Source organism: Castor canadensis, chromosome 14, assembly GCF_047511655.1.
Source record: "Castor canadensis chromosome 14, mCasCan1.hap1v2, whole genome shotgun sequence".
In the NCBI taxonomy this organism is placed as follows: domain Eukaryota; kingdom Metazoa; phylum Chordata; class Mammalia; order Rodentia; family Castoridae; genus Castor; species Castor canadensis.
Window position 1 is genome coordinate 1987272 of NC_133399.1, and position 13878 is coordinate 2001149.

The 13878-nt window shown below is 41.3% G+C and overlaps 1 non-coding gene and 1 pseudogene across 1 annotated transcript; both read right to left on the bottom strand.

The window, feature by feature from the left end:
* Positions 1-2254: 2254 nt before the first annotated feature.
* On the bottom strand, positions 2255-2358 carry LOC141417027 (U6 spliceosomal RNA). Its single transcript, XR_012441661.1, has one exon. It is a non-coding gene; the product is annotated as a U6 spliceosomal RNA (small nuclear RNA).
* A 2630-nt stretch (positions 2359-4988) lies between these two features.
* LOC109697190 (deoxyuridine 5'-triphosphate nucleotidohydrolase, mitochondrial-like) lies at positions 4989-5487 on the bottom strand (annotated as a pseudogene).
* Positions 5488-13878: the final 8391 nt, after the last annotated feature.

Genomic DNA, 13878 nt, shown 5'->3' on the forward strand with positions numbered 1-13878 from the left:
TGTTACACAGAGCATGGTTCTTCAAAAGGAGAGTCTACTGTTGGGGGTAAATTTGGTTTCAGGTCATGAAGAAAATATCTATTCTCTCCTTCCTAGATTCTGAGGGGGTTGCAAGGTGACTGCAGAGAATTGCTCAGTGAAAAGACTGAAAATGGAGAGGTGCCGTCTTTTTTCCTGCTTTTAGTTAATTCATGGACTGAGTATGGAGTCCATGCTTTTTAGCAAAAGCAGTCTGAGGAACTGCTACAATGCTTTTTGACTGATGATCCACATTTCTCTGTCTCTTCATATTTGTTGTTGTTTGTTCCTTGTGTGTGAAGAGAGGACATGATATGATCTTCATGCACAGCTTTGCCACTATCCTGTTTCTTCACCGTCTTTCCCTTTTTCTCATGAGGAAAATTTGCACTATCATATGCAACAGGTATTTCATTGTGATTCTGGTTTATTGTTTTTAGTGGTCGTGTGGTTTGAACTCAGGGCCCCATGCTTGATAGGGAGGCACTTTCTCAATTGAGCCACTCCACCAGCCCTTTGATTTCTGAAATGTTCAAGTTTTATCTTCCCCTTTTCAGTGTATACATAGGCATTTGAAACCCATAGCTATAGATTTTATGTGGCTCCCACAAGTCCTCATTCAGGAAACAACATGAATGCTCAGACTTCGTAGTGTTCTGTGTTCTAAAGTTACTCCAGTTTACTTCTTCCATATGTATATTAGATCTCAGCATCCAGAACATGAAATCACATGCAGTAGGCTGTATTACTGTCTCCAAAATAATGTTCTTGTAAACATTAACAGTAATTAAAAACTAGATCTTAATATTTTGTGCTCTGTATCTTGAATTTGAGTATATTTGTCTCATTTCCCCCATGACTCTGCCCAACTTATGTTAAAGAAATGCTAGCTCTCCACAAATTGCATATTTTTAATTTATCACAAAAATTCAGCATATTATGTGCTGTTTTTACCAAGTAAGAAATGCCATGTATTTTGGGCTCTCATCCTATTGGATCCCTCTGAAGAACATAGCAGAAACATGCAAACAATCATAGTTATAACTTGGTGTGTATTTTAGTTTACTGTCCTATAATCTCCCTGTCATGAACATTGTAGAAATGAGGAAATAGTTACATTTATAATAGAAGCAAATTCATTACCTACCACAGGAGGATGTTAGTGTAAATTGCTTCAGAACACTCTCTCCTTTTTACAGTTAAGTTATTCAAGTTCATCTCAATAACAGTTCCCAGATACCAAGAGACACGGAATTTTTCTCATGGATTCATAACATTATTCTGTCTTAGGACACTTGGTGTTACTTTTATGGGAACAAGTAGTAGGAATTTGTAATGGGAAGTGCTAGAATCCCAGTGTACAACATGCAATTGTTGGGACCAGTTACCAAACAGGTGTTTGTGTTCTACTCCCAATTTAAAAAGTAGTTCCAATGAGGTGTCAGAAGTACTGTGTGATTTGTGATTGTAGATGGTGAATGAGATCGTGATGACCCTGAACTAAAATAAGTATTTGGTGGACCCATTGTCATGTGACTTTCCTAAAAAGACAGTCCCTACCTCAACTGTTAGGACTTTCACAGTTCTTATAGATGGTGTGGGATGTGGTAGGAGCCACTGACCTTTGAACATATGCCAACTACAGATATGATACGTGATATGATAGATGATGTTATGAAGAGAATGTTTGATGGAGAAATATGTGTAAAAAAGGTTCATCTTTCCCACAAATGGAAATGCAGAATGGAATAAAACCTGTCATTATATTTGCTGTCATTTTACCAGTATCCTCAGTAAAGGCAGACAGATGACAGGTTTGAGGTCCATGAAGCAATACACCAAGTTCAGAGCAGCCTGGACTAAATAGGGAGACCCTGTTTTAATGAATAACACATAAAATCTTTTTAAAACAAGTAAAAGTCCACTGAAAATTCTTCATGTATTTGAATGCTGTATATGTAATATGAGCAAATTATAAATTTGTGCAGAATGTTCCATGTAACATGACCAAGGTACAAAAGCATTGTTTGAACATCAGCTTTATGTTTACCATTCTGGTGCCTACTTGTAAACCCAGCTGCAAAGGAACCTGAGGCAGGAGGACTGCTAAAGCACATAGTTGGACATTGGCAGCACCCTACTTCAAATAATAATGGCTGCATAAATGAAAGTACATGGGTTAATGTAACATAAGTTTGTTAGTTATTTTTGAGTTTCATGGATACTGTCTCTTTAAAAAAATATGTAATGCTTCAGGAATTTGCATGTCATTCTTGTGCATGGCCTTGTTAATCTTCTCTGTACCATTCCAATTTCAGTATATGTGCTGCTTAAGTGAACATGATACTGACTGTGATAATCAGATCAGTTAATAAGGTGTTTCTTCTTTGATTTAAATCTGTGTTGGATTTATGTGTGGATTCAAGCACATTTTTCAAATTTTTCCCCTAGGCTTTAATTTTATGTAGCTAGACAAGTACTCAAGTCCAGCACTCACTGGATCAGCAAGTGACCCTTGCTGAGAGTTCCCAGACATAGGAGAATGCAGAGACCTTTGAATGCTGAAGTTCCAGACTCAGTAGCTTATCAATATGGCCTGCCACCACTGCACCTTGACTGAATGCCTAGAAGAAGAGGAACATTCCTAGTGCCAGCATGTGAAGAAGAGTCCATGTGTCTTTAGACTCTATACTGACAGTAGTGTTCATTTTGGTTCTTGAGTCTCTTTTTTCTTTCATTTCAGCCCCTGCTCTTTGCTACACACTGAGGCTCTCTTTTTCTCCCAATGTGCACTATGTTCATATTGTGAGGTTCATATATTCTATTTTCAATGGAACTACACTGCATGTTTTGTGAGGCTCTTACTTTCTGTAGGTTAAGTCTGCTCCCTGAGCCTGTGGCATCCACAGGCTTTTGCTTTTTTTTTTCTCCCTCTCTCCTGATCCTCAGTTGTCTACTTTGTATAGGGTGCTGTCCACTACTGAAACTGCAGTGCCTTTCCATCCTTGCCCAATTTGAAAGATAATGCTTCACCATCTTTCTGGCTCTGTGCCTGAGAGGTAACAATAATTCATTGATGTACTAGTCCAGTCCACCATCTTCACGTTTATTAATGACTTGTGCAGATATGGATCCCTCCCTTCAATCACATTTACATGCTCTGTGTTTTGTGTGTTATTGATGTGATGTGGTGTCATTTGTTTTTCTTTGTTGTTGTGTCTCTATTCAAAATCATTTCTTCACTGGTGGAATTGCTGAAGTGGTAAAGCATCTGCCTAGCAAGCATGCATCCAGGAGTTCAAACCCCAGTACTGCCAAAAAAAAAAAAAAAAGTTTTCTTCATAGTTACCACAAGGGTTACATGAAGTATGTTATGACTATTCAAAATTTAGCAAACAAAACTTACCTTTAGTTGAATATAAAGACAATTTCTTTTATTTCCTTTCCACTGCACGTTCGATATTATTATGGCCACACTTTACATCTCACTATACTTAATATTCATTAAGAAATAGTATATGTTCATTTGTTTTTAAAATAAGTTATAAAATAAGTTTGGTAGTATTCTGGTTTGAACACAGGGCCGCACATTTGCTAGGCAGGCACCCTACCACTTGAGCCACTCTGCCAGCCCTGAACTTAAAAAATTTAATTCTGCCTTACAGCATTAGAGTATTCTAAATGTGACTAAGATTTACTTTTTTCCTGCTGGGATTAATACCATTTTCATGCTGTTTTAAGGTCACTTTGTATAATTTTTGCTTTTATCATCTGTAAGCTGTGTCACCACCTCCTTATGGAGAACACACAGAATATTCCAAATGGATCATCAACTGTGATAAATGCAGGGTTTACAGCAGAAGCCTGAGGAATCTGTTCTTCAATAAGGATGAGTGGGTTTTAGTGCTGTATTCACCTAAAGTCAGAGTTTTATGGTCTTTCTGTTTGTGCATAATTGCTCAAAGCATAATTTTTGTTGATTTTATTACCTAGCAATACCACCTCATAGATGTGTTTACCTGTTCGATTTATTTTCTTATTCAATGATTGAACTCTTCATGTACTGTTAGAAAAGGAATAAAATCAGTGGGATTTTATTAGCATATATTAATTATGCAAATTAATGTATTTCAGGGCTTTGCACTTGCTTGGCAGGTACTGTACTACTTGAGTCACACCTCTAGCCCTTTTTTAGCTCATCTCTAGCAGGTGTTTCCCATTTTTTGTTTTTTGTTTTTGACCTCGACTGACGGGGATATATTTGTCCTTATCTCAGCCTCCCAAGTACCTCAGATTACAGGCAATGGTCATTGGTATCTGGTTCAGTATGACCTTTTCATACATCCATGTGGTGTACTTGGATCAGAAACATTCTTCTACCCACCTCCTGCTTATCCTCTTCCTTTCCTCAAATAGTCCCTACTACTTTCATGTCTTTTAAAATAGTCACATGTCACAGAAAAACTCTTCCTACATAGAGTTATTTACACATGTCTTTATATATAGATCTTGAAATATAAAACTATTCTGATAACATATACATTGAAAGATATTTATGTAAACTACAGATACATGTAAAAAACTTTTGAAAGATGCATAAAAATACAGAATTTTTTTTGTATAAACACGAAGACCCCATATACTATACAAAATAAATAAATGTCCTTTTTTCTTTTTGCTGAAGAGGTATTGTTTATTGAATTTAATAACACAGTTAAAAATATTGTATATCTGATTTAAAAAATGTTTGCATCAGCTCAACACAAAGCATATTTACAAGCAACCATCAACTGCAGAAAACAGAAGAAAATAAGTTTCTATGTGATCCTTTTGTTTACTATAAGAAAATGAAGTATTTTTACAAATGTTAAAATTGTTAAGTTTACAGTGGTGCTAAACAGCAACCATTTAAGCAAAACCTCAATTTTTAAGAAAAAAATGTTTTTTGTTTTCTATTCTTGGCCTGAATTTTAATTATTTACTGTGGAACCAAAACCTCCTGAACCCCTTTCAGTGTCGTCCAACACTTGAACTTCTTCTGTTTCTTGATAAAAAATCCATTCACAAATTAGCTGAGCAATTTGATCACCCGTTTTTTTTTTTTTTTACTTCAAATTATTCTTTGCCAAAGTCAAACAGCATAACACCAACATTTCCTATGTAATCTTCACTTATACACCAGCTCCTACATCTATGAAGTGTTTTGCAGCCAAACCAGAATGTGGAGCTACTCCTCCATAGCACCCAGAAAGAAGAGCTGAATGTCTGTTTTCACAAGTGCTTTCTCCATAGATGGTACTGTATAATCATAGGCACTGTACAGCTCATAGCCTACGGCCAGTGAAGACCCTCGGTGGGGGCCGTGGTGTGCTTCAAAAGATGCACAAAGTGGAACCACATGTTTCCCTCCTCTGCAGGCCAGGCCTGTTTACTGGGGAGGACAGAGGGTATCTCTTCAGAGGAAGGCATGCTGGAGCAAAAGACAGAGCAAAAAACATAAGAGAGCCAGGTGAGTTTGGCTGGAAGCTCACCAGACTCCTAAATAAATGTTCCTATTTGAAAAATTCACAGAATAAAAACCTTTGTACCATACTACATAAGAAAAAATGGTGAGCAGAAAGCCCTTCACCTGGTACATCTCATTGGACCTCGATCTTGATACTCACAAAAATACTAATTTTGCTTGGCACCTGTGGATCATACCTAAAGGCTAATTACTAGGAAAGCTGAGATTGGGAAGATTGTGTTGAAGGGTAGCCTGGGTGAAGAAGTGACCCCCATCTTCAAAATAATCAGAGCAAAATGGGCTGTAATGGAGCACCTGGTTTAGAAGCACTAAGCCATGAGTTGAAACTGAAATCCCACAACCCAAACAAGCCAAAAACTAAAGTATGAACTCTACTTTATACCTTTTTCAGACTGGTGTGTTTTACTATTAGCAAGAGAAGTTGGTCTAACACAGGCAGGTTTCTATATTCAGTCCTGTCCAGAACATATTAATAAAAAGGGCTTGTGGTTTTGTGGTAGCCAAAAAAAAAAAATCCTTGGTATTTAGTCTTCCTGGATTTGAAGGATGACATTTACTAGGAAGTGCCTTGCTAGTGAACTGAGCAATGAGTATATATCTAGGGAAAGGACTAGACAGGGACATATAGGAAAAGGAAGATAATGATAATGCTACATAAGCAATGGATTTTGGAAGGTATTACCAGGACCCAGAAAATGGAAGGAATGGTGGCTACACCTGATGGGCCTGGAGGCTCTTTTTATACAGAAAATAGAAAAGCCAAGGGATAATCTGCTACTAATGATAACTTTGAGATCATCGGAAAAGAGGTAAGATGATGTCCCAGAGGCTGGTGAAGAACTCATGGAGTGAAAAAGATGTTGACAATTACTTCTGAATTGATCTTACCAAGTTTGAAATGTCAGATTCCAGGTTCTGGGAGAGTAGGAAACAATATATTAGTCAGCTTTCACCCTGTAACAAACTCTTGAGGTAGTGAAGCTATAAGGGTTAATGTTTTTTGGTTCCTAGTTATGGAGGTCCCATCCATGATGAAATAGCTCTGTTGGATTTGGACATGGGGCCTGGCAGCACATAGGATGAGGAGCATGTGATGGAGCAAAACCATAAACACCACAGCAGGGAGTAGAAGAGCAGAAGTAGAGTAGGGTCCTTTGAACTCCCTTGATGGCTTGTCTCCAAAGATGTGAAGACCTATACTTGGCTCCAACTCTTATAGTCTTGAAAATCTTCCAGTAATTCTAAGCAAAGAACAAATCCCTCACTCATTTGCCTTTGGATGACAGTGGTTCAAACAACACCAGGTAGGATGGAATGGAGAGTGGTTTGCCAATAAGTAGTAATCTTATTCTGTACATGCAGATGTGTTTGACAATCTATTCATTCCAAGATTGGACCTTTATCCAGGCATGCATAGAAATGGTGGGGTCACACTGTCATTTCTCAAAGTTTATGAAAGTAAGCTTAGAGAAAGACTTAAGGAAGCAGGCACATGAATGAGTTTATGATTATGTCAGTTTCTTTTTATCAGAACATTAAAGTATCTCTGTGATTTTTCTCTCTGTTTAAGGTCAACAATGAAGGAGGGAACATAATTACCATGTAAGGAAGAGGGGACAGCAGTCATGCTGAGGCCCCAGATTGAAATCCTTAGGTGTGCCTGCTGCAGCACCTGGTATTGTTGCACTGTGAGGAACCAGTCCAGTGCTCAGTTTGGTATTGAAGCTTGGGAATATGCTGTACCTTCTGAATGTGGGTCTTCATGGCAACTTGGGGTCAAACAGACCCCTTGTCTGACTACTCCAGAGTGTTTTTATTCTTTTTAATTATTTTTAAAAAAATCTTCACTCTTGCATCCTTTGTATAGTTCTGGTGAGAAAGCTTTGCTTTCTCCTTGTACTTATTAACTGTGGTCCCTTGTTCACATGTTCTTATTTTGTTTGGGTAATACAGTTTAGGTTGAGATTTCAGGTGTAAGAAATGCTTTTCCGTGAAGAGAAGTGCATGATCCCAATTCCTGAAATGTGACAACATCAGGCCTTTCCTCCTGGTCAAGTAAGTCCTTACCTGGCCTGGCCTAGAACCACAACTTTTCTGAGGTCACAGGCTGTCCCCATGGGAAAATGAGTGTGAAATTCTCTCAGCATATTCCTGGCCCCATTTCCCAGTTGAAGAAGGGTCCATTCGGAAAAGCAGGTTCTGCTTAACTACAATGAGTCCCCAGGCTGGACTGGGTAGGCACCAGAAAGGAGACCTGGACCGCTGCAGGCTGTTCCTGGATTCAGTTATTTGGTTTTTGCACTCTCCCTGGTAGGGGATCACTTCTGGTGTTATTCAGATCTCAAGGGGTGGGTTCTGGCTCCCTAGCCAGTGAGACGTGCTTGAGAACTGGTGAGTCACAGGCTGGTCTAAGGAGGACCCTCTGCTTAATTCAGGAAATGCCTTCCTGTCTCTGCCATTTTCTGGATCACATTTTGCTGCTGAGAGAAATTTACATAATTCAGTCTCTCTGCTGTGAGCGGTGCAGTGTGCCAGGGTAGTGAGCAGAACTTAACTCACCAAAGGAGCCTGAAATGCTTTTTGCAAATGCCATCCTGTACCCTAGGAGGATGTTAGAAAGGGCCTGTCAAGGTTGGTACAGACCTGGGCCTCCCAAGTACAGCACCTCAGTGTGTGGCCTGAGTCTCTGCTTGTGCAGCTTTGCACTTTTCCTTCCTCGCCCTGAGGTGGACTGTTCAGATGGGTGAACTCTTGCATCCCACCTGTTATGTGCAGTGACCTGGCTCAGGCCCAGGCCCTATTAGGACTCCTCAGCACTGAGCTCTAGGTCTCCTCAGACTTCAGTTGGTGGGAGGTTCTTGCTTCCTTCCTTATTCTTGGGGCATTGATGATTTCCCTGAATTAAGTAAGTGTTTAGAAGCTGGTATCAGATGAGGGCCAGGTCCGTAGCCCAGTTCTTCATAGGGCTGTCATAAATTCCTAAACTGAAGCTTTCTTCACATTGCCCAGCTCACTGCATAGGTTTTACATGTGTACATGATGTTCATAGTGAAAGGGAAATGTTGGGAAGGTGTTGAAGGTTTGAGGTTTTTGCAGTCTCTGACATAACTGGAATTGTCTAGATAATATGTTCAAAATTTAATTTCAGATGGAGGCAGGACCTGAATTATTGAAGTCACAGTTATCAGAACAGCACCAACTCTGAGGTCTGCAAGGTCTCAAGGGTGGCCACTTGTAACTTTTCATTCTTTTTCTTTTATTTTTAATGGCAGTACTGTGGATTCAACTCAAGGCCACATGCTTGTTAGGCAGCCTTTCTACTACTGGAGTCACTCCACCAGCCCCCTTGCTTTTTTTTTTTTGGATGGGCGTGAGAAGTGAGGTTTTAACTCTGTTTCCTTCTTGCAAAACAGACATGCTACTACTGCTGGAGTCAATCTTTTTCATTCTCCTGAATCTTTTCTGGAACATAATTGCCATGTAAATCCATTTTACCCCACAACATAACTCTATTATGTTTTTGTTATTTGTTTTTATTTCCTTGATTTAAAATATTAGATTGAAACATGAGCTGTGAGAAATACCTGACCATCTACCTCATTCCAATATCGAGTGTATGAACATTGACCCTACATTGACTTCCTGTGTACTAGCCTTTCTGAGTTTCCCCTCCTTAACTGACATGAGAAATTTTCTCCATGGGACATTGTGTCTGGCATTCTTTGAGTATATCTGTTGTACCGTTTTCAGGAGGAATATGCAGGAAGATCCCAGGAGTATGACCAGATGCAGGTGCCAGGACTGGAAGATCAGGACAAAATAAGCTGAAGGCAGTTATCCCACAAACTGACATAGGTCTCCAGGGAAGGCCTGCCCCCAGATTCTGTCATTTTGAATTCATTTAGTCAATTGGAAGATCCTTTTCCTGTCACTCAGGCCTTGGAGATCCAGCCCTATATCCATGAGCCATTCAGCGCGGCTGTTGTTAGTCTGGAGCAGCCCTCCAGTGAGAGGGCTGGTGGTATGAGGTACACTCTCAGCAGAATTTTCTTTTAAGAGGGTAAAGGAGGATTGCTGCTCTGTAAATCATGGGTAGTTTAAATTTAGTAGGAAGATTAGCTGGTGTATGGATTTGTCACCTGAACTTTTATAGATGTTTGCTTAGTGATTTTTCCCGCTACTTGGAATGTTCTAATTTATTACACTGGACCATTTAGCATTAAACAGCTTCTTTGTACACTGTCACATGCCCTGTACTGATGACCCCTCCTGCCCTGCCTTTCGTCTTTCTTTGGCTGTTTCATTGTTCTGTGTAACTGGTGTTCTGCTTTATTTGAAGCCCACTTGCTTATAATAAATTTTTCAAAAAAGTATTGTGTATTAAGCTGTGTTTCTCCAGTCATACTCATCCTTTATTTACTTATGTATTCATTTATTTTTGTTGGTACAGTAGAGGTGAACACAGAGCCTTGTGGTTAGTAACAAGCATTATACCGTTTGAGACACTCTGCCACCTTCACTCCTTTATTAATGTAATTAATTGTGTTGTCACATTTTCTCTCCACACAGGATATCAAGTGTTTTTCAAATGTATGGTTATTTCCTGAACATATAAAATCTTTCTAGAAGTAAGCTAAATGCATTTCAAATAACAGTGTGTTGCCTCATGGCAGTGCAGGTACATTATTATGTTCCCCTCTCTTTATCCACACCCCATATGTAACTTTAAAAAATTTTTCATATCATGAGCTATGATCATCTGGTCTATAGCTGACATTGCAATGACTTGAGTCAATGTTTTCTGTGGATGCAAGTAGGGAAGAAGAAAGCAAAGATTTTCTGTACATCCTGTTAGGATGAACAAAGGCAGTCAGGTTGTAACTGGACCCATTCCCCCTTGCAGGTGACTTATTAAAAATTCTCCACCCAGCCCTAAAGAAAAACAGACATCTGCCTTTTGCCATGACCCACCCATAAGCCATTATCTCAGGAGGGTCCGAGGGTCATTGAGGATTATCCCATCCAGTGACTTTCTTGGGTCTTCTCTACCCACCTCCTTTATCTACCCCCAGTCTGTAAGCTGCAGTGGGCTTCAGCTGTCTTGCTGGGGTCCCCCTCCATGGGCCACTTCTCCATAGTAAACCTTGTGCTGTCATATGAGTCGTCATCTGCCTGTCCTTTCCATACTGTTCTTTCATTTCTAAAATATGGTTTTGAAACCTGAGGCAGTGTGTAGGTTCAACTTCCAGCTGTCCACTCTCGCAACTTGGAAAGCAGTGGACAACAGCAGCTCTTTCCGAAGTTCACCCTCGGAGCCTCAGCAGAGGATGAAGTCTTCCTTCCTCATCCCCACTGTCTCTCCACCTTTTTTTAGGTACTCTCCCACCCTTTCTTTTTTACATGGCTTCTCCAGGGACCATTTCCCCAATTGCTGAACCTCTGCCCAACACCCACCTTCAATTTTGGTGAGTTTGCCCCTCCATTCGGGTGCCTCTTCAGCCCTACCCTGGACATACTACTGTGGGCCATGACAAAGTTCTAGCAGGGGGAGAGACTCCCTCCATATACCAACTGGGTAGATTCACCTGCTATTTTCTGGGGACACCTAAAAAATATCTATGCACATGCACAGATAGGGTAGGAGTTGGCAGTGGTGATGCTTCTGATACCTGATACATCTATCCTTCTGTTGAGTCTGAATACCTAAGGCAGATGAGTGAGTTGCCCACCCCCCATGGACAGAACCATGAGCCCTGCACCTAGAGAAGGAGTTATAAACCTGCATTCTTGCACCCTGAGGAGGAGATCCAGGGTCTCACAAATCTGCCCTGGGGCTGATATGCAAAAGGCTGTCAAGGTTGTTCTCCTCCCCCCCCCCCCCCCATAAGGGGCAAACAGACAAGCTCATCTAAGAGAGCTCACATGCAAAGACATGGCCAATAAAAAAAAACCCACCTAACCAATACCTTTACCCAGAGTTAAAGTGTCCATAAAAAGCCCAAACCTTCATCTGAGCAGGGAGTTACCGGCTTCTGGTCTCCACTACACTTCTCTATCTGTAGCATTTCCTTTCTCTCTAATAAATCCTACTTCATATACCGGCTTTGGCTCTTCATTCGGCGCCTCACAAGCCAGTTTCCTGGCCTGTGAAGGCAAGGACCCTCAACCCCAACCTGCAACAACTTGACACGGCAGATAACATTTGGTGATGCATGATGTGACATTTCCTCTGAACCAAGGTCAGTATAGGTTGTGCCAAACTGGAAAAGGCTGCCTAGGAAGTGACTGTGATTACCCAGCACTCCGGGCACTCCGGTGGAGTCTACTTTCCAGGAGAGCCCCCCACCACGGTCTAGCTACTGTGGACCTCTCAGGATGACCCTCTGTCTCTCTCTGTCTGTCTGTCTCTCTCTGGTTAAGGAGGGTTTCTTCCTTGGGAATCTGAGGGAAATCTCCAAGCCCTATACAGCTGTAAGGCAGGAAACCTGAGGGAACTCAGGTGCTGGCTGCAGATTTATACTGGACTGCCAACACTACCTGGGCAGATCCAGACTTCAGTGCACCAAGTGTTTTTTTTTTTTCCTCAAACTCTCTCTCTTTCAAGATCTGACCTGCTTAAAATGAGGTGCAAAAACAGATGGTAGAAAGGAAAGTTTCTCTTAAAGGTATAAAAGATGTTCTGGCCAGGGTACTCCTTGGTGTCACCAGAGGCTAGAGATGCAACTTCCTGACCTGACCTGAGGCTCCAAAGGCATCTAAGTGTCAGATCCCTCCATCCATGTCTGAGGTAAACAGACAACCAAATCTCTTATGCTTCCTTCATGGTTTCTGTGGCCCAAGAATGGAGGTCACACATTGCTTTCAGTGTTCCATTACTGCTGTTAGGCAGGATCCACCTGGACAGCTGTGGTTACCAATAATCTCTCATGCACTGAGCCTGGAAACACTTTTCCCCAGTTCTCAGCCTCTCCTTCCTCTTTCCCAAGCAGTTCAGGATAAATGGCCTCCCCCTTTTGTTCTAAACAGCAGTGAGCTTCCTAGAGCGAGTTTGGAAAATACACATGTTCTGCTCCCTCCCTGCTCCTGCCTTTTCCTTTATCTCTGTCTGCCTTCCCTCCCTGGGCTTACTGGGACCCTGGCCTCTCATGGGAAAAACACACAAACAAACTTGTACCATGGTACCTTATAACTTTCTTAAGTTATTCCCATGACTAGTTTGTCAGGCTTCTCAGTCCAAGGCAACTTTAAATCAGCTGCTAGGCACTGGCGGGGGCAGAAGTACTTACAAAAAAAAACTATGGCTGCCACCCTCATGCCCTAACTCCGCCCCCTCAAGGGGAGAAAGGAAAACAAACAGGCACACTAATGCACGGCGATGCCAGCCCCTGGGCACAGCAGAAACACCTGCATAGTTAAAAAAAATAATCCATAGAGAGGGCCCAACATACACTCAAAGCCACCCGCCACACAAGGCAGGCACTGGGACCTGCTGCCACTCCTCCTAAAAGGGATGAGAGAAAAAATAAATGCAGGCAGGCATGCATACACAGGAAGGGGAAAAGGCGACGGGCCACAGGATGGGGTCGCTCATCCCAGGCATGGAAGGTGGCAGCAGCATATTGCTCAAGCCCACTCCCAGCCCCACATTACACCTTGGGCCTGATTGACCCAGCCCTTTTAAGCTAATTGTTATCTCAAGGTTATAGTCTCAGAAACAGCAAAATGGGCATTACTATGGTCTCTAAACTTCTCATTTAAAATTTCCTATGCTTTTGGCCTCAGCATAAAAACTTTCTTTCCCTCCAGACATTAGCACTAGTCATCCCTTATGGTACTGTTATTGCTCCAGGATGTGCTCTAAATGCGCTTCTCTAACTTCACAGATGATATATTCCTTTGTTTAAATTGTAGGCTTTATTAAAGAGACTGCCTGCTGTTAGTTAAAGGCAGGATTCTAGAGCTTTTCTCACTGTGTCGGTCAGGTGACCTAACCCAACCAGTTCACATTCCTCAATCCTGGTCCCAGATGTGGGGAAAGTCATGAGACAGTGTCACCTGGTTTCATTAGTGAGGTCATTCCCAGTCAGGATGCTGATGAAAAGGGATGGAACCTGCCCATTTCAGTCTTCTGACCTCAGCATCCAAGCAGTCCTTGCTGGACTGTCTACTGAAACATTGGAAGGACCTTGACCCTATTCTTAAAAAAACAAACAAACAAAAAAAACTCCCAAAACCCCCCTCATCTTTCTTTGTACAGAGGCTTGGCCTCAGTATCCCTTCACAGGGTTCCTTAAATTACAATACGATACTCCAATTAGATCGTTTCTGTAAAA